Raw genomic sequence first — 19,746 nt, 5'->3', positions numbered from 1 at the left:
CAGTAGTTTGTAAAGGTTTTGACAGATAACATCCAAACCGCCATAGGGTAGCTTGCAAGATTTAAAAACTGAAACCCACTAAACTTCAATCCTGCCCTAGCAATGCTACAACAATTAATGGCTGCACTGGCATGGGGTGGCATAAAGATTAAGTGTGGGGGCACAATGCCAGGCTGCAGTTAGCACTGCCAGTGGTTCTTTCGAATTACAAATCTTTTGCAAATTTTAACAACATACAGTATAATATAAGGAGTCAAGTTACATTCTGCCTGCCGTTGATACTGGGTTTAAAAAAATAAGCAACTTAAGGATGGTGATCTCAAGTTCCTGGACCTTTTTTAATTTCATAAAACACTGTTTACCTGGAAAAAGGCAGAGTTTAATTAGAAGAGGAAGTAAAACAACATAGTGTTTCCCTATTATTCGAAAAGACATTTTTGAAAGGGAAATACACCCATCAAATGACATCTCACATATGAGAAGGCTATTGAGGTACCTCTCTCTTGGATTAGATTTTTTGTCAAACACTGTTTGGAGTGTTTCCTGGTTAATCGCTGAATCATTAAAAATAATAGTCTTTGACCATCAATATCATTTTATCCTTTGCTTAACCCTGCTCAACTTGCGTTTGGTTCATCCAAAGAAATACTTCTGGTGTCAGACAAATCTAAAATTCCATGAGAAATTTCCACCATCATTCATTCGTTCGATCCATCATTCCATAGCTTTATTTGTCCCAAGCTCTTTAAATAAATAAATACATATGTATCATATACAGTATATACATATACATAAGGCTGTGTATTTCATATAGGCAGATTTTAAGGGAGTCTTTTCTTAATTACAATCACTGGTCCAGTATGCAGCAGTCCCAATTCAACCACTCAAATGCTAAGTTTCTTCAATAGACAAGATGTGAACACCTTACAATTTGCTCAAACAGCTTCACACTCATTACTGTGCTTGTCAGGTGATAATTATAACCCTAAGGATTTTGTGGATGGTCCAACTGTCCTGTTGGATAAGAAGATTTAGATAGTTTGCATGCCATGGCCATGACACCCAGTTTTTACACTGCAGACTAATCTACATGCGGCTAATCATCTCGTTTCAACACTCTACTAAACGCTTCACAATATGGAGCCTATATATTATGTCAAACCCCCCAGATTAAGTAAGTGACAAATGCAGTTATGTAAAATTAGCTAAACTGCTGGTTAGCACTGCTGTGCTTCTAAGTATGCTAATTGTACATTAGGGCTTAAACACCCACTGCTGATGCATGTTAAAAGCAGAAATGGATAAATGGGATGAATTCTGAACAACCTAAATAAGAGACACTATGAACCTTAACATCTTACACACAAAAAAAAAGAATCAAAAATGTAAAATGAACACATGCTTACATTATCCAAGGCCTCACTGTAAAACCATACCAATCTGGACTTCCTACCCTTGTAAAAGGCACACTCCAAGCCACATATTCCCTAGTGGAAAACCTGGAGTCAGCCGACTCTATGCACCCCAAATGGCATATGCCCCCAGTACACACCTCACATGTATATTAAAATCGCCCCTTTAATCCTACACCCAAGCAGATAAAACAAAAACAGCATCCATTGCTGATCAGGAAATCCAAAGCCTTATATCATGTGTTACAAACTGACAAGTATGATTAATTAGGATTAAATCCATTCAAGTTTTTTAAAAATTACACATTTTTTTCACCTTTAATTTTCTCTTATTTGGTTGTTTTTTGAAGGATTTTTCACTCATCTTTACTAAAAGAAAGTATATGATCAACTACAGTAAGAGTAAAAAATTGCAAAATGTCAATGTGCATTATTTTTTATTGCAATAAAACAACTTGCACATAGTCTGTAACAGCAATAAGTTCACAGCATGAATTAAATTCAGAAATGAGTGAAAAATGAATTAAAGTTTAGCTATAGTTGCAATTTTTAACTTGAAGCATTTCAGTCCTAATTTCCTCCAGTGCAATTCATGTTATGATGTAGCATGTGCTTATTTGGTTTATTTCCATCTGTGATTGACGTATATAACTGTGCAGTGCCCAATCCACGACTCTCCAAGTGTCTCGTGTCTGCTCAAACTACTCTCACAACTGATAAATATATGTAGGGCTGTCATATCTCTACAACCCTTGAAAATCACTGCTTTTATACACCCTTCTAATAATCAGCAAGCTCCACACAAGGAGCGAGACCCTCATTTAGGTTATTGCTTTGATATATGGCAGAAAAACTATTGCACTAATTCATAAAAATCACTGAGCCCCAAATTCTGTATTTAAGATTGTATATCTTACTTTTCTGGGATGTTGTTGAGGTACCAGATAATCGTCACTTCAACATTTTCCCCTATTAGTTTCATGCAACTAGTTAACCCACATAACTTTACTGACGTGCACGTCCTGGACACCCAGAAAACCGTGATGTGCACATATAAACGCAGAGGCACATAAGCAAGACAGAAAAGAATACTATTGACTAAAAAGAACAACAAAAAAAATGTGAACATATTATCCAAATGATACAAGGATATATCACTTGCATGTTTAATCGGTTCATAAAGATTGTTACAATCTCACCCAAATTTTCAAATTCCATGTAATTCAGTATTTATATGCAAAATTCACTTTTGTGTGTCAGTTCTGTGATCCAATCCTTTTCCTCTGCATCATGGGACTCTTATGGCCTAAGATGAGTGAACACTGTGTGCCAGATGAGAAGGCTAGTATGTTACTACATATAACTTGTCTGGCAAGTGTTTCTGGGCAGCCAATGTCTGGGCATTAAAATGGTCTTCTGCACATCCTGCCAGAGCCATTGCAATGAATGCCACTGTCATTACAGCCACAAGGTCAAAGTCACTTCTGCTCATATCACACAAGACTGCAGTAGAGAAGAAGATTGAAAATGTTTAAATGGTTCAGGAAAAACTCCTTGGCTTGTCCTTGAAGTTCTACAGCACAAGATATTTCTTCTATACATTTTTAACTCAAAGACTATACCCAATGACTCATAGTAGAGTTGTACAAGGCTTTGATCACTAAACATGACACAGGGCATAATCATTAATTTTCAAGTGACACTCTCCTATGAAGCTTCTGTTATGCTCTTACATAATGGTTTTTTTATGTAACAAAAAAAAAAAACTCCTCATGACACTGCTTGACTGAAATACACAAACATGGTACTTTATTATGCCATTTTAGAGGAAAATAATTAGAATAGCTCCAGTTCAGATCACAAGAAATTGTGCTGCCACCTTTGTGACAACTGCTTCAACTCTGGACTGAGATCTCTGTTGAATAGTGGTATATCCTCTGATCAGTTAACGGTGTGGCTTAAGTACTATTTTTGGGTTTATTACCGGAATTCGTTGAGGGGGGACAGCAAAAAAAGATTATGTTATTATACTTGCTTCAGCTCCTGGCTTCTTTGCAAATTTTACTTGCTATATTACTAGCTGAACAAAGCCTTGTCAAGGTAGACATTATAACCAAATGATCATTCGGCTATAAGGACCCTATATAGCATGCTCTTATAGTTAAAGGCTGCATTGACACTAAACCTGTATAAAAACAAAACAGGATAGATGGCTAGAAAGGGCTATTAAATTAAATTCCTAAATATGCATCACAGTACAGTATTGTTGTTTCTCATGATTTCAAAAGCTAAAAAAGGAGTACATGCCTTGCAAAATAAGTTTGTCCTGCCTTAGGTTACCTATCTAACCAAATCACTCCTGTTATTATTGTTTATAGTCATAGTGAACTTCAAATGCAAATCAACCATTCATAACTACTGTATATAAAGTAAAATGGTGCTAAACAATAATAGAGTCTTTCTCACGGTTAAATTAACTGGGAACATATCTGAAGAAGCAGAAACAGGGTAAGGGGGTGCATCAAGTAAACTGGTTTATGTTTTCTATTAAACTGAAGCTAATGTTTTAATTCATTCTGTTTTACCAGAAATAGGTGCAATCTGCTGCATGTTAGATGGACATATAAGTAATAATATTACTGTATTCTGTGCATGTGACAATACTACTACTATTTTTATACTAGCTGTGTTACCCAACTTTGCCTGGGAAATTTTCAAAGACAACGGCTCTTGGTTATATTAACATCAATTATGAAATCATATGAATCATAATTATCATATGAAATCAGAAGTACCGTGTAACTAAGTACTTTCTGTATGCAATATTTGTATTTTTTCACCTGGGGATATTATTATTATTACTGAAGCTCCTTACTCCTTAAACATGCTACATACAGTTGCACATGAGAAAAACATTTCTGCCATTGATCAATTCCTGCCGTTCATACTGAACATTTGTTTTTGGTAATTACAAAAACAAAAATTTATAGAAATCTGTACTCTTTAAAATTGCAATAGGTAGTAGGTATACATTTAAAATTATGAGTGTATATTCTTCATTTTATTAAATATTCATGATTTTTTATTTCTTTAAGTTGTTAAATCAAGCTTTTTTTTATGTCAGTTGTATTTTTTTTTGCTCATATCCATAGCCAGACAATAAAGTTGTAACACTGAATCAGGTTTTATTTTACCTTATTACAAACAGCAATGATGTCGACAGGCTTCATATTTATAAAGACCATCTAATGAGTGGAACTTTTTACAATTTTGGGGTTGTTTTCTGTACTGCGTGGAGTGGAAGAAAATAACTGCCAGTAATAAGTTTGAGGCTTTTAAACAGTCAAGAGCGGCCTTGGAGGCTTTGAGGTGCTTCTTTAAGTCTACACCCATGGATGTAATGAATTTGTGGTAAAAAAAAAAAAAAGGGGAAAATGTCTTTACTATGTTGGGCTTTCTCCCTGTAAATGTGCTGTAGTGACTAGTGATGCACCGATATGGAAATTCTGGGCGATACCGATAACCGATATGTTTTGTCCATCTTTGCCAATACCGATATTTTTTTTTCTATTTACTTAAGGTATGAATGTTTTAGGTATGTTGAAAATATATTATGCATTATCAAAGAAACAACAGTAGCATGTGAAACAGAGATTAACTTTTTATTAAGTTGCGGAATTTCATGCTCTTCTTTGCTATATACGTACGCAGCCAGTAATTTATGCGGGGGGAAAAAGAGCAAGATATGGCTCATCTCTATAGAAAAATACTTCAGATCATATACAAAACTCTGCTTAACATACACATTCTGAGTAACTTAAGCACATCAAGACACCATGCCATTACATAACATGGCATTGGGTATATTAACAAAAAATGAATGCATATTATTTCTGCAGTAATCAGACATCTATTACTTTAAATAAAACTAACATAAAGGGTACAATGAGGCCTGTAACCCTGAGCTTAAGTTGGCTTCTTTAAAAGTACAAATGGTAGGTTTTTCTTAACAAAAAGACACATTGCTGCCTTTTCACCAGCAAGCCTGTTTCTCTTTTCATTTACTATATTTGACGCAGCTGAAAAAAGGCGTTCACTGTCTACACTGGTACAAGGTGCCGATAGGCACTTGATTGCTGCCTTGGCCAATGTTGGAAAACAGGCTGCATTGCTTTTCCAATGCTGGAGGGAGCAGTTATTTCTAGAGATAGGGGGCTCGCTGAGATAGTTCAGCTGAAAAAAAAAAGTTTACAAACGTTTACCTATATTATTATAATAAGAATAATAAATTATTAGGTTGACCAGATTTGTGGTAAAGAAAAACAGGACAACCACCTGTACCAACCACAGCCATTAATAAAAACATGTGATGCTGAAAGCTTGATGTATAATGATTTTGGTCATATAAAGGGCATTCTGTATAAAGTATGATGTGGATGAACTTTTAAGACATACAAAGTATTTCATTTTGGAACAGCTTGTGCTGTAATGCAGATGTGAAATGTTGAGAGACCGCTGTATATTTCAGGGTGATTTCGTCTTAAAAGAATGCTTACATTAAAACTGGAATAAATCTTGTCTTAAAATCGTTTACAGTTTAGACACAGGAGACACATCTTTCACAATGTACAAAACTTGAAGCTGCCATTCTACCATGCAGGTGAACATGTTCCTCCTTTTTGCTAAGTGCCCACTAAATTAAATTCCTCCACTAATTTTCCACAGCGACTCGACTATCTACAATGGAAAACCCCACAAACTGCACCGCTGCAACGACAGTTTTGTAGGCTATCTGGCAAATGTAAATTGCAAAAACCTGACAATAAAAAAAAGGTGATGTCATTAACGTGTTCCGTTTCTTCTCAGCTTATGTTTAGAGAGCAGTTTGCCTTGCAAATGCAGGATGATACTGATTGACTATTTGGAAGCTGCAGTGTATGGTTTGTGTTTTAAAAAAAAAAATAAATGTTTTTTTTTCCATTCGGGACGTCTGGTCAGTCTAATTAGTATGATTATTGTTAATTTTATAATCCTGTTATTTTACCTTGGCAGTTTTGCAGCCATATACGAATTTTCTTCAAGAATTTCTACATACATTTCCAGCAATGAAGCAGCAACATCTCGGAGTGCAAATCTTTTTCTCTTGTGGTTCACTGTTGCTTTCACCATCTCCTTCACCAGCTGACATCTCAACCAGTTGTTTCTGAAGTGCTTCTTGTGCTTGTCTTTTGGTATCTTGGTCAAAAAATCGATCTTTGTACCGTGAATCAAGGACAGTAGATAGATAGTATAGTGGCTCAGAGAATGCACTACTGAAGCGTTTTATGACAGCCTCCAAAAGTGAAATCTCGGAAATCTGTCTTGCCACACTTTTTAAGCAGGCGGAATTACGTCCACAATTGTAGATGAATGCGCGCTTATGTCTTTAGTAAGTTGCTCGAATAGTTCGAGTAGAGTAATCATGTTTTTCACAAGTCCCCACTGATCCACTGTGAGAGAGGCAGGATACTCGTATTCAGCACCATACGCAGCAAGAGTGCGCTTCTGATCAACAAGACTTTTCAGCATATAATACGTGCTGTGCTGTTCCAACTAGTACCCCATTCTTGTTGGGGTACCAAGGTCTGTTTGTATTTCTCTCAGCCGCGAAATAGCGAGGTGTGAGTAATTAAAATGAGTAACTATTCGCCTCCCAATGGCAACACAGTCGGAGATGCTTCCCTGGCTAACATGGAATTGAAAGCTTGTGCGATAAAAGTTGCAGAATGAAAACCTTAGAACTCTTTAGTATGCAACACCACTCTTTTTGACTCAAAATTGTCATCAATCCAGTGTGTCGTTAGATTCAACATGCTCATGGGGCTGATCTCTGAGCTCCACATATCTGTAGTGAAGCTAATGCTGGTGGCATTGTTTCTTAAAAGCTTGTGGATATTAGTAGCAATCACATCATATAATGCAGGCAGTGAGATAATCTGCAAAGTATCGCCGGTTTGGAAGAATGTAGCGAGGTTCTAAATGATGTAGTAACCAACAGAATCCCTCATCCTCAACTAGAGAAAAAGGCTGGTCATCGAGTGCGATCATTTCCATTATTTTAGTAGTTATGCCTTTAGCTCTGGTGCTATCTTGAGGAAACGTCTTTGCGTTTTGAAGGGTTTGCTGTATAAGGCTACCGCTAGTGAGCCCAGCATCTGATTTAACTTTCACTTTAGTAGCATTAACTGCTGGAAATTCCATGTATAATTCGTTATGGTGGTTCTTCAGATGGGTAATTAAATTTGTGGTATTGAAAGATTTAATTCTGCAGCATCCTTGCATTATCTCATTTTTGCAGGTAGAGCAGATAGCAACTCTGCTATCTCCCTTTTTCACAGAAAAATATGACCACACGGGTAATGTACTGCTTTACTAACGATATCCGCCCAATGAATAAACAACGCGCGTAGTGCTCCTGTCAGCAAAACTAGAAAACCCCGTGGCAATTTTTTTTTTTTGTGAGCGCAAAGGGCTGCGCTTGCATGCGTGTTTTTCTGCAGCTTAATGTCTGCCTCGCCGAACAATGAAAAAACATTTAATTATTTAGTGAACTGACAGTGTTGACAAGCCTGAATTATATCAGTTGGCTGTATCGGTTAAAATGTACACATCTGACCGATTTCGATGTTGTCAATTTTAATGAACATCGGCCGATAACAATACAGTTCCCGATAGATCGTGCATCTCTAGTAGTGACTTTTTCTTAAGTACAAGAAAGAAGACGCGGCATTCTCAAATGTAGACAAGCAAAGGATTTTTTTTTTTTATGAAGGAATGAGGTTCAAACCTAGAGAGAAGTAAGGAGTGTATATAACAGGTGAAAAAATGATATTGTGAACTATACAGTGCTCAGCCCTTCTCTGTTCTAGTTGGGCAGGACCCATTAACTGAGTTTTTCTAGGATTTATATTTTTGCTTCTAGTGAAGCAGCAACTCACAACCACAGCCTCTGGCACCATCATTAACCGAATCTTACCTGACCTTTGCTTAACTTTCCTTCATCCATTTCACGGCTCATTTTCTAAGCAATACATCACCCAGTGCCTTTTTATTCTGTGCAGGACACCTCCTCTTCCTCTTCTTCACTTACCATCAGCCCCTTTTATCTCCATTGTTAGTTTTTAGCACAGTATATATTTGCATAGCCTATTTGTTACAGAATTACCATCAATAAAATAAAATTTAAAAAAATGGGTCACCTAATTTTCTTTTTCAATAAAGTAATGAAATTTCAATCAAATCACTTAAAGCATTTTTGAGAATTTCCCACGAACCATGCTACCTGTTCTTTACTTGTTATGTAGAACAATTACCCTTCTTCACTCTTTTGTCCATCCTATTCGTCAGAAGCATTATTATGCATAAATTGGCAATCCAATTTCTCTGTGTGATGCAGTCCACTAAAATAGGCCATTCACTATTTCCATAATTATTGACAAATATTGAGTTAAAAACACAGGTCAGTGAATTTTCTTTGTCTTTCTATAATGTCATCATTTTTTAAAATTTTTTATAGATTTTATTTGAAGAAAATAACATTATATACAATCGAGTCAAACTTTAACTTGAATTCAACCCCTGCCCGAGAGAAAGAGAGTAGAGCCAACGACAAAAGCAAAGGGTCATCAAATTTCAATCAAATCAGTCAAAATATTTTTGAGATTTTGGGGTATTTAGTTTTTCTGTTGTGGGGGTTTTTACTACTAAATACTAATATATTGAAATGTCCTGTTTTATCAGATAATCTACTGCTCTAGACACACAATGCTGGCAACATTTCAGCTTTATAACTAAACGGGAAATTGCGTTTTTGTTGTTGAGAAAGTCAGATAACTGCATTTTATTTATATGAAATCAAAAGATTCTGAACTTTTGTAAATGTATGTTTTTTGTAAACATCTGCTATTCTAATAATGTCTAACAATGAAAAAATATTTATTTAGTCTGAGGCAACTTGCAAGATAATCAGAATACACTGTAGGCCAATTGCCACAAATTTACAGTATTATTTTTGTATCAACAATCGGAACAGGTTGCATTGTATGAGAATATATTGGCAGCGACCAAGCAGAAGAGCATTGATTAATTTCAGCATGAAAATGACAAAATTCATTTATTCCAATGTAAGCCACAAAATCTGTAACAGAAGACAACATTCATGTTAAGCTGTATTAAAAAAATGGGGGAAAAAATCAACTCAGTGTTGTAAGAATAGGTTCGTCATTGGCCAGAATGCTTGAAACAGGAAAAAGGGCAGAGCGGTTGCAGCACCTGACATTACGAGAAGATTCTTGCCACAAATCGGGCTTCACTGCGAATCAATTCCCTGTGTATCATATGCTTCATTTCCTGTAGGACTTCTCAGTTCTTGGACTGTTGGTGTACGTTCGGCCTCCACAAACATACTGCAAGGCTCCGTTTCATGTGTTCCAGTGGAGGAGGGGAATTAGTGATTCAGAAGCTGAAGCAGAAGCATCAGGCATTACATTAAGTGAACTCTACAGAAATGCAGCTTCTTTAAAAAGGTGTTCTGCTACTGGGAACATGAGCTGCCAACACTGCTTATAAGAGGCCCCATGAGAGGAAGTCATTGACAGATGAGCTCTGGGTTAACATATACAGAACCCATTTGCAAGGAGTGGCTCCAACTTCCTCTATCTGAAATAAGGAAGCTATTCGTAATGCACTCTATTTAACATACTTGTGGCACTAGCTAGAAGTCAAAGAGCTGGTTTTGAAATAGCCTGCTTGTAAATACAGAAAAACAGTTCTAATATTTTATAAAGCATAGTGGAAGTAACCTACAGGAATTTATCACTGCTCAAAAATAAGGTGAACCCCCACGCAATGGCCTTGTTATGCTACAACACTAGCAGCTATGTGTCCATACAAGGAAGAAGTTAAGACACTGTCAAAGATAACAGCACAAAAGATAATCTATTTAAATTGTTAATCATTTCCTGTAACAAAATGAATAGTGTGACGGTGAAGGTTGATGTGGTTTCTGTTTAGCCGTGATTCCCTAAAACAGTTCCAGAAAACCAAAACTGATTTAGAATGCAAATAACTGTATAGAAGACACAAAGCATTAGAGTCAAATTCAAAATCGTTGTGCACGACTACCTGGATAAAATTTTGATACATATATGACTGAGCACAAAAAATATAAATCATTAACCCCACAAAACAGTACAATTTCTTGTTTGTCGAAACCCCACAACGACTTTAAGATTATCTGACTAGAGATAATGGTCTTAAATTTTCTATGTTAAAACCCTTATTGGACAGACTATAGCATGCATCTGTTGCACTTGGCTCTTACAGCAGATGGTCTTAAGGCTCTGAAATATTTAAACCACTACTACAGACCCGTGCCGAGACAAAAAAAAAAAAAAACACTTTGCTGCTGCTAAGAATGAATAAAATGTATTTACACAATACTGGTTTGACAATTCTGAATTAGTATTGCATACTTAAGCCGATTTATTCTAGTGTCCATTCGTCTAGGCTTAGGATTAGTACAGATATCGCTTTCCATCTGCCTCAACCATACAATGGCATTTGTGATACAGGTATTTTAAAATGGATATTAACAAAGAATACTGAATGAAACATAAGCCTGACATCTCACCCAAAAGGAGATCTTCAAAAAATAGCCATAAAACTCTACTACAAAGTACCATACATCTGCCAAATGTGCTCAAATATTTTATTAGCACCACTTCTGATCTCTAACTGACTTTCAAACAGTCCTTCAGTCAATAATTGTTCATAAAGTCAGACCTGAATGACCACTGTGGATGCAGGTTTTCATTTCTACCAGTTTAATTGCTCACCTTTAACTATAGTCATTTTTAATTAAATAAAGTTTTTATCACATGGCATCAGCAAAGATTCTCAGAGTGTGGCTTTGTTTGTAAATAAGTTTAAAAAGAACCATTTAGAGCTGCACGTTGGTGCATTAGTTGGCACAGTAGTCTGTAACTTTCCAGATTGGCATGTTGTTCTGGGTGTGCCTATTTACTTCCAAATTAAGTTAAATTAATTTAGCCTTAGTTCAATTAAATGTAACTATACCTTAAATGACAATGAAAAGTAGCCTGCATTAACAAACATGCATTAACAATACAATACACAGTGTAATGACACAGCAGGCACAAATTGCTAAATAAACAAAAGGACATAAATATAAATAAATGCACAACCTTATCAATTAAAAAAAATCAAATATGAACATGCAATATATATCAGACAATAAAAATTAAAAAGCTACAGATGATTGGCAAAACAAAAAGAAACCAGTAATGCAAAGTAGTCCAGGTGCTTTAATTCATGGAGGCTTGGTTACAGGTCAAGCAGTTAAATGTATGTATGGGAATTAACAGTTTAGTAACCCAGGAGTTAAAAACTGTTTGCACATCATAAAGAGGTGAGTGTTAAAGCAATTGCACAGATGTTAGCAGGTGCATAATAGAGCAGACTGGCACAGCCATCCACGGAAGTCTCCCAGCCTTGTGTTTGATCATGCCAAAGATTTTCCACGTACTTTAATTGAAAAAGAAAAAAAAAGAGCACAAAATGATGCAGGAAGTATCTTATCAATCAGTCTTCTTTGCTATGCACCTTACAAAGTACACAAGAGAGTACAAAACAAAGGAGAATCAAAACACAAGTGATAAGAGGAGGCACCACACTGCGAGAAAGCAATTCTTATACATAAATGTTCCTCTGCTATTCTGATTCTTCTTTCTTATGCCACATTTTAAACAGTCTCCTTTGAAACTCAAAATGATTATCTTCAATGAGCAACAATACTTCCATAATTTCCACCACCAAATTGCAAATTACCAAGATAATGCTTTAATAAAGTAATAACCATTTTTGAGACAAGGGAAATAAATTACTCCTTATGTTCAAAACCAACACACAAATACCTGCTACATTACTTGACAAGTGAACGTGCTTTGTTGGATGTTTCTGGGTGGACACAATAAAGATAGAAAGTGAGAAACAATATTTTAATGATGGCTGCAGCCCAGTTTAGAGCAGAAATTAACCTCTAATTAGGAAATTGGTTGGAATAAAATCCTGCGGCCACAGGCGTCCCCCAGGACCGACCTTGGAAACCACTGCATAGCTGGTTGTAAGGTAAGCCATTTGATATCCTCCCACAAGTGGGTTGATGCTTTGAACAGTCTTCATAAGCTTGTGTAACTTGTGATTAACCATAACCACTAACAAGGAAAAAGGAACACCTGAGGTGGGCACAGGATGCAAACTGGAAATTTCAAAAAACAGATTGTTGGCAATCGTTTGGCCAGTTAATTAAAATGACACTGGCTCAAGTGGTTGAAAAGTCAGGTAGAGGTTTAGTGCTCAGGTTAATCACTCTTTTACATATTATGATCACTGTCATATTTTAAAGACTAATTTTAAAAATTAATACGCTACACCTACTATCTTTCCAGTCAGTGTGCAAAGTACTTTTACAGAATTTTGATGTTCTTCTCTTACTTTTCCTCCTCCACACTTATCTGTAAATCCAGCAAGGCACTTTAAGCATTTTTCTTTTAAATGGGTAGCAACTGGCAGTAAACAAACCCAATGGTTTTTATGCTTTTGGAAAATGGCAGCAATTCTTATTGCTCAAAATGAGCTATTAACTGCGGCAGAGGTTTGGTTATTAAGGAGGTGGAATCACTGTTCTTAAGTGCGTCAGGCTTTAAACCATGAAGGAGCAAGTATTTCAAAAAAAAAAAAAAAACACTTGCTGTGTCATAACTAGTGATGCACCGATATGGAAATTCTGGCCGATACCGATAACCGATATGTTTTTGTCCATCTTTGCCAATACCGATAACCGATGGCCGATATATATATATTTTTTTATTTACTTCAGGTATGAATGTTTTAGGCATGCTGAAAATATATTATGCATTATCAAAGAAACAACAGTAGCATGTGAAACAGAGATTAACTTTTAATTAACTTGCTGAATTTTATGTTCTTCTTTGCTATATAAGCAGCCAGTAATTTATGCGGGAGAAAAAGAGCAAGATATGGCTCATCTCTATACAAAAAACACTGCAGGTCATATAGAAAAATCTGCTTAACATACACATTCTGAATAACTTAAGCACATCAACACACCATGCCATTACATAACATGGCATTGGGTATATTAACAAAAAAATGAATGCATATTATTTCTGCAGTAACTAACATAAAGGGTACAATGAGGCCTGTAACCCTGAGCTTAAGTTGGCTTCTTTAAAAGTACAAATGGTAGGTTTTTCTTAACAAAAAGACACATTGCTGCCTTTTCACCAGTAAGCCTGTTTCTCTTTTCATTTACTATATTTGACGCAGCTGAAAAAAGGCGTTCACTGTCAACACTGGTACAAGGTGCCGATAGGCACTTGATTGCTGCCTTGGCCAAAGTTGGAAAACAGGCTGCATTGCTTTTCCAATGCTGGAGGGAGCAGTTATTTCTAGAGATAGGGGGCTCGCTGAGATAGTTATTCAGCTGAAAAAAAAAAAGTTTACAAACGTTTACCTGTATTATTATAATAAGAATAATAAATTATCAGGTTGACCAGATTTGTGGTAAAGAAAAACAGGACAACCATCTGTACCAACCACTGCCATTAATAAAAACATGTGATGCTGAAAGCTTGATGTATAATGATTTGGGTCACATGAAGGGCATTCTGTATAAAGTGTGATGCGGATGAACTTTTAAGACATACAAAGTATTTCATTTTGGAACAGCTTGTGCTGTAATGCAGATGTGCCTTGAAATGTTGAGAGACCGCTGTATATTTCAGGGTGATTTCGTCTTAAAAGAATGCTTACATTAAAACTGGAATAAATCTTGTCTTAAAATCGTTTACAGTTTAGACACAGGAGACACATCTTTCACAATGTACAAAACTTGAAGCTGCCATTCTACCATGCAGGTGAACATGTTCCTCCTTTTTGCTAAGTGCCCACTAAATTAAATTCCTCCACTAATTTTCCACAGCGACTCGACTATCTACAATGGAAAACCCCACAAACTGCACCGCTGCAATGACAGTTTTGTAGGCTATCTGGCAAATGTAAATTCCGTTTCTTCTCAGCTTATGTTTGCAGAGCAGTTTGCCTTGTAAATGCAGGATGATACTGATTGACTATTTGGAAGCTGCAGTGTATGGTTTGTGTTTAAAAAAAAAAAAAAATTTAAATCCATAACAGTGTTTTGTTTTTCCATTAGGGACATCTGGTCAACCTAATTAGTATGATTATTATTAATTTTATAATCCTGTTATTTTACCTTGGCAGCTTTGCAACCACATACGAATTTTCTTCAAGAATTTCTACATACATCTCCAGCAATGAAGCAGAAACATCTCTCCGAGTGTAAATCTTTTTCTCTTGTGGTTTGCTGTTGCTTTCACCATCTCCTTCACCAGCTGGCATCTCAACCAGTTGTTTCTGAAGTGCTTCTTGTGCTTGTTTTTTGGTATCTTGGTCAAAAAAATCGATCGATCTTTGTACTGTGGATCAAGGACAGTAGATAGATAGCATAGTGGCTCAGAGAATGCACTACTGAAGCGTTTTATGACAGCCTCCAAAAGTGTGGTTTTCGCCGTCTGAACTCCGAAATCTGTCTTGCCACACTTTTTAAGTTGACGTGTAAGCGCTTCAACAGACAGAATCATATCCACAATCATAGATGAATGCGCACTTATGTCTTTACATTGATGGATTAAAAGGCAGAAGTCAATATGACCACCATCATCAAGTTCTTCTATGAGAACCCTAAATACAAAGAGGACTGTTTCATTTATGTTAGGTAGAATGCCCAGAATGGGTAGTCTCGTGGCCTGGAACCCCTGCAGATTTTATTTTTTTCTCTTCAGCCGTCTGGAGTTTTTTTTTTTGTTTTTTCTGTCCTCCCTGACCATCGGACCTTACTCTTATTCTATGTTAATTAATGTTGTCTTATTTTAATTCTTACTTTGTCTTTTTTTCTCCTTTCTTCATCATGTAAAGCACTTTGAGCTACATTATTTGTATGAAAATGTGCTATATAAATAAATGTTATTGTTTAGTAACCATGCTGTTGCACCGTGAAAGAGGCAGGATACTCATATTCAGCACCATACGCAGCAAGAGTGCACTTCTGATCAATAAGACTGTTTAAGTACATAATATGTGCTGTTCCAATGAGTAGGAACGTCCTGCTGAAGCATTCTTGTTGGGGTACCAAGGTCTGTTTTTATTTCTCTGAGCTGTGAAAGAGCAAGCCGTGAGTGCTTAAAATGAGTAACTATTCGCCTCCCAATGAAAAACACAGTCGGAGATGATGCTCTGGCTCAATAAGTCTTCATTTACAGCAAGCTGCAAAGTGTGAGCCATGCAGCTTTAAACTTTTAATGCCGCTTTCTTCCATAGCTTTTGCCATATTGCGAGCGTTGTCACGATGCACAACGTGCACATTACTTTTTGAAATGTTCCACTTCGCTAACATGGAATCGAAAGTTTGTGCGATAAAAGTTGCAGAATGAGAACTCTTTAGCATGCAACACCACTCTTTTTGACTCAAAATTGTCATAAATCCAGAGTGTCGTTAGACTCAACATGCTCATGGGGCAGACCTCTGCGCTCCACATATCTGTAGTGAAGCTAATGCTGGGGGCATTGTTTCTTAAAAGCTCGTGGATATGAGTAGCAATCACATTGTATAATGTAGGCAGTGAGACATCTGCAAAGTATCGCCAGCTTGGAAGAATGTGGCGAGGTTCTAAATGATGTAGTAACCAACGAAATCCTTTGTCCTCAACTAGGGAAAAAGGCTGGTCATCGAGTGCGATCATTTCCATTATTTTAGTAGTTTTGCCTTTAGCTTTAGGAAACGTCTTTACGTTTTGAAGGATTTCCTGTATAAGGCTACAGCTAGTGAGCCTGGCAGCATCTGATTTAACTTTCGTTTTGGTAGCATTAGCTGCTAGAAATTCCGTGTATAATTCGTTATGGTGGTTCTCATTTTTGTAGGTAGAGCAGATAGCAACTCTGTTATCTTCCTTTTTCACAGAAAAATATGACCACACGGCTGACGTACTGCTTTACCAACGATATTCACTCAATGAATAAACAACGCGCGTAGTGCTCCTGTCAGCAAAACTAGGAAACCCTGTGGTGTTGGGTTTTTTTTTTTTGTGAGCGCAAGGGGCTGCGCTTGCATGTGTGTTTTTCTGCAGGTTAATGTCTGCCTTGTCGAACAATGAAAAAACATTTAATTATTTAGTGAACTGACAGTGTTGACAAGCCTGAATTATATCGGTTGGCATGTATCGGTTAAAATGTACACATCTGACCGATTTCGATGTTATCATTTTTAATGAATATCAGCCGATAACAATACAGTTCCCGATATATTGTGCATCTCTGAACTTTCCTAGGCTTATTTCATTTTAACTTTTCACAAAGTTGATAGATTCAGACATAATTACATTATGAAGAATTCTAAATGAGCATCTGCAGAGGAGGCTGTTGAAAAGACCGATTAATTTACCCAAAAAAGTCTAACACTGAGGCAAAGCAGCTCTAACAATATGTAATTTGTAGTGGTTCAGGTATGTAAGTACCTTATTCATGTGAAATAACCACCATTTGAAAATTCTATTTCAATCGCTCAAAAGATGCAAAAAACAAAATAAAAAATGAATTATCTATTCATGTTTAACACTCTGTCCTTTTTACCATTCATGACACATAAAAAAAAAACAAAAAATGAATTGTATATAAGCGCCCAGGTGCAGCATCTTTTCTTTACTGTTGTGCCTGTTTTGCTTGATTAATGCCTGGTCCATCATATTTTTTTCACCTACTTTATTTTTGCAGTTTGTTTTAATGTAATTTAACTAATTTTAAATGATGGTTAAATTACATTTTACTCCAAAAAATACTCAAGGCTCATAAAATACACCCCCCATATAATTTAATATTTATGTATTAACAAAATAAAGTTGATCTTGTTTTGTATTTAACAAGACAGGCTTCAGCTGCCTGCAACAATAAACTGGATTAAGTGGGCCTGAGAATGTTTACCATGTGTGTTTATTTTTGGTCTAAAGTCATTATTTCTAGAAGTATAACATGTTTTTATCTGGGCAATATGTTGTGCTTCATTTATTATAAGCTGTGCAACATTTAAAGCAGTTATCACACATACTTTTTTACTTAGAATAATTATCTTCAAAATTTTTAAAAGTTTTCTATTGGCCGTAGGCAAGTGGCGGATTTGAAGTTCATAGGTCAAAAGGTCCAAATGAAGTCACTGACAATAAGGTGTTAATGGAAAAAAAAAAACTAACCAAATTAAAACATAAATACTGTCAATAGTGCATTAGAACTTGAAGTGCCTGACTACCTAATGGCACACAATATGAAACCATACAGAACAAAAGACAAGGCAAATTGGGTTTATTAATGGGCTAGCTTCTTTTATTTTGATGAATGGCCTGGCTAATAAATAATATGCATGCAGAAAAGGCAAATATATCAGACACAGAGAGAAAAAGAAAAACTCCTGTGCCAACATTGATGACACAATCGATCATGCCCAGGCAAGGAGAAAGGCATCACTGACTCCAGTATGCCTTTCATATGGGCTGTATGTGATAAAACTACCCACTAAGTGCAAGAGAGACATGCAATAGAATAAGGTTATGCTTTGCCCAGATGCTACAGAGCAGGTGAAACAACCAAATGGTAGGATGCCTGATCCTTCATATGAAGGAGAATAGGGCTGTACCAAAAGTGAGAGTACGTATGGTAGATAGATAACACAAGGGGCTGGAAGGAGGCAACTACAGCTGTGGTACATCTCATGTACAGTGGGCTGACTGGAGGCTGCCTATGCATCTTGGATCTTTAAAGGCTACGGAAGGGGCCACCAAATGAGACTGTGGTCTGCGGACTACAAAACTTTAAAGACCCAATAATTATCCTGGAAGTAATAACAATCGGCAGAATTGACCGCTAGAGGCAAGATGAGACAAGTGTTGTGGCAGACAAGTGCTCAGCTGGTAGAAGGAGTGAAGCGAGTCTCTTCCTGTGATATTTTTTCATAAACTAAGTAAGTGGGCAATTCCATCACACAGACAGGAACGTATTTCCTGAAATTCATGGATCTAGTAAGGCACCTTGGGATTTGTATTTCTTCTGTTCATATGTATTCTGATAGAACCTACAATTGTGTTCAAGTTTATTGGTTTGTTTATTAATTTGAAGAACTTCTGTAAAAAGTCCAGTTTCCCACCCTGAGGGCAAATAAAGATCTACCTATCTATAGAACTTGAATACACTCTTTGTTTTGTACATTTGTCTTTTTTTTTTTTTAATTATTTTGGCTACTAGGGTACTGTTAAAGTGTCTTGTACTGGTTCTACTAGTCAATACTAGAAAATTAATGATTTTATTACTACACAATTCTAAAATAAGTGTTTCAGTCTGAAAGGAATGGATCACAGCTTTGTGCTTTTGGGAGGACATTGCTGCAGAAAGGGCTACATTATCTGACTGGAGAAGCCTGCGAGTACTGTACTAATGAGGGTTTGTATATATAGAAGAAAGGCGTTGTTTATTCTGGTCTTAATGAGACCTGTAAGAATGTTGTGGTTTTCAATTCAACATTTACACATAGCCCAGCGAAGATGGTTGTGCCATTAAAAGAATTACAACCCAAGGTTCCAAATTTTACCATTCCCTTGATTTAAAAAATATGATGAAAACATTCCATTTTTAAATTCCAATTATGTAGTTTTGCATTATTTTTGAAGATTATACCATAAGTGTTTATAACAAAAGTCAATGTTATAAAATTGGACACTTAAAAAAAAAAAAATGCAAACCCTTCATAAAGCACCCTGAATGTCAAGTATTTCAGTAACATACACCAAGCAGACGTGTGAGCTAATAAATTATAAATACAGTCATGTCTTTTGATTTTAAAAATACATTTAAATTTTTTTTTTAGCTTTACACACTGGCACAGCTTCTCTTGTATGTGTATGCGAATATGAGGTTTGCTGTGGGCATGGCTTTAATCAGCAAGGCAAACAAGAGGTATGCTTGCTGCTCAATGCACACAATGATACTGTTTTAGACATTTAAACATACACCACTGTTTCCTGTCCACACCAAGATCTGAATCTGCTATCTCATGACACTAAAGCAGAATATAAGATTTTAAAACAATGTGGCCAAAAACTATACCGGCAGCTTCAGGCACAAGACAGGAACCAAC

General features: G+C 36.3%; 1 protein-coding gene across 1 annotated transcript in view; it reads right to left on the bottom strand.

The window, feature by feature from the left end:
• Positions 1 to 19,746, bottom strand: part of efhd2 (EF-hand domain family, member D2) — a 52,247-nt gene that overhangs the window by 9,492 nt on the left and 23,009 nt on the right. The window lies entirely within an intron of this gene.

Source organism: Polypterus senegalus, chromosome 6, assembly GCF_016835505.1.
Source record: "Polypterus senegalus isolate Bchr_013 chromosome 6, ASM1683550v1, whole genome shotgun sequence".
Lineage (NCBI taxonomy): Eukaryota > Metazoa > Chordata > Cladistia > Polypteriformes > Polypteridae > Polypterus > Polypterus senegalus.
This window is presented reverse-complemented; position numbering and strand designations above follow the sequence as displayed.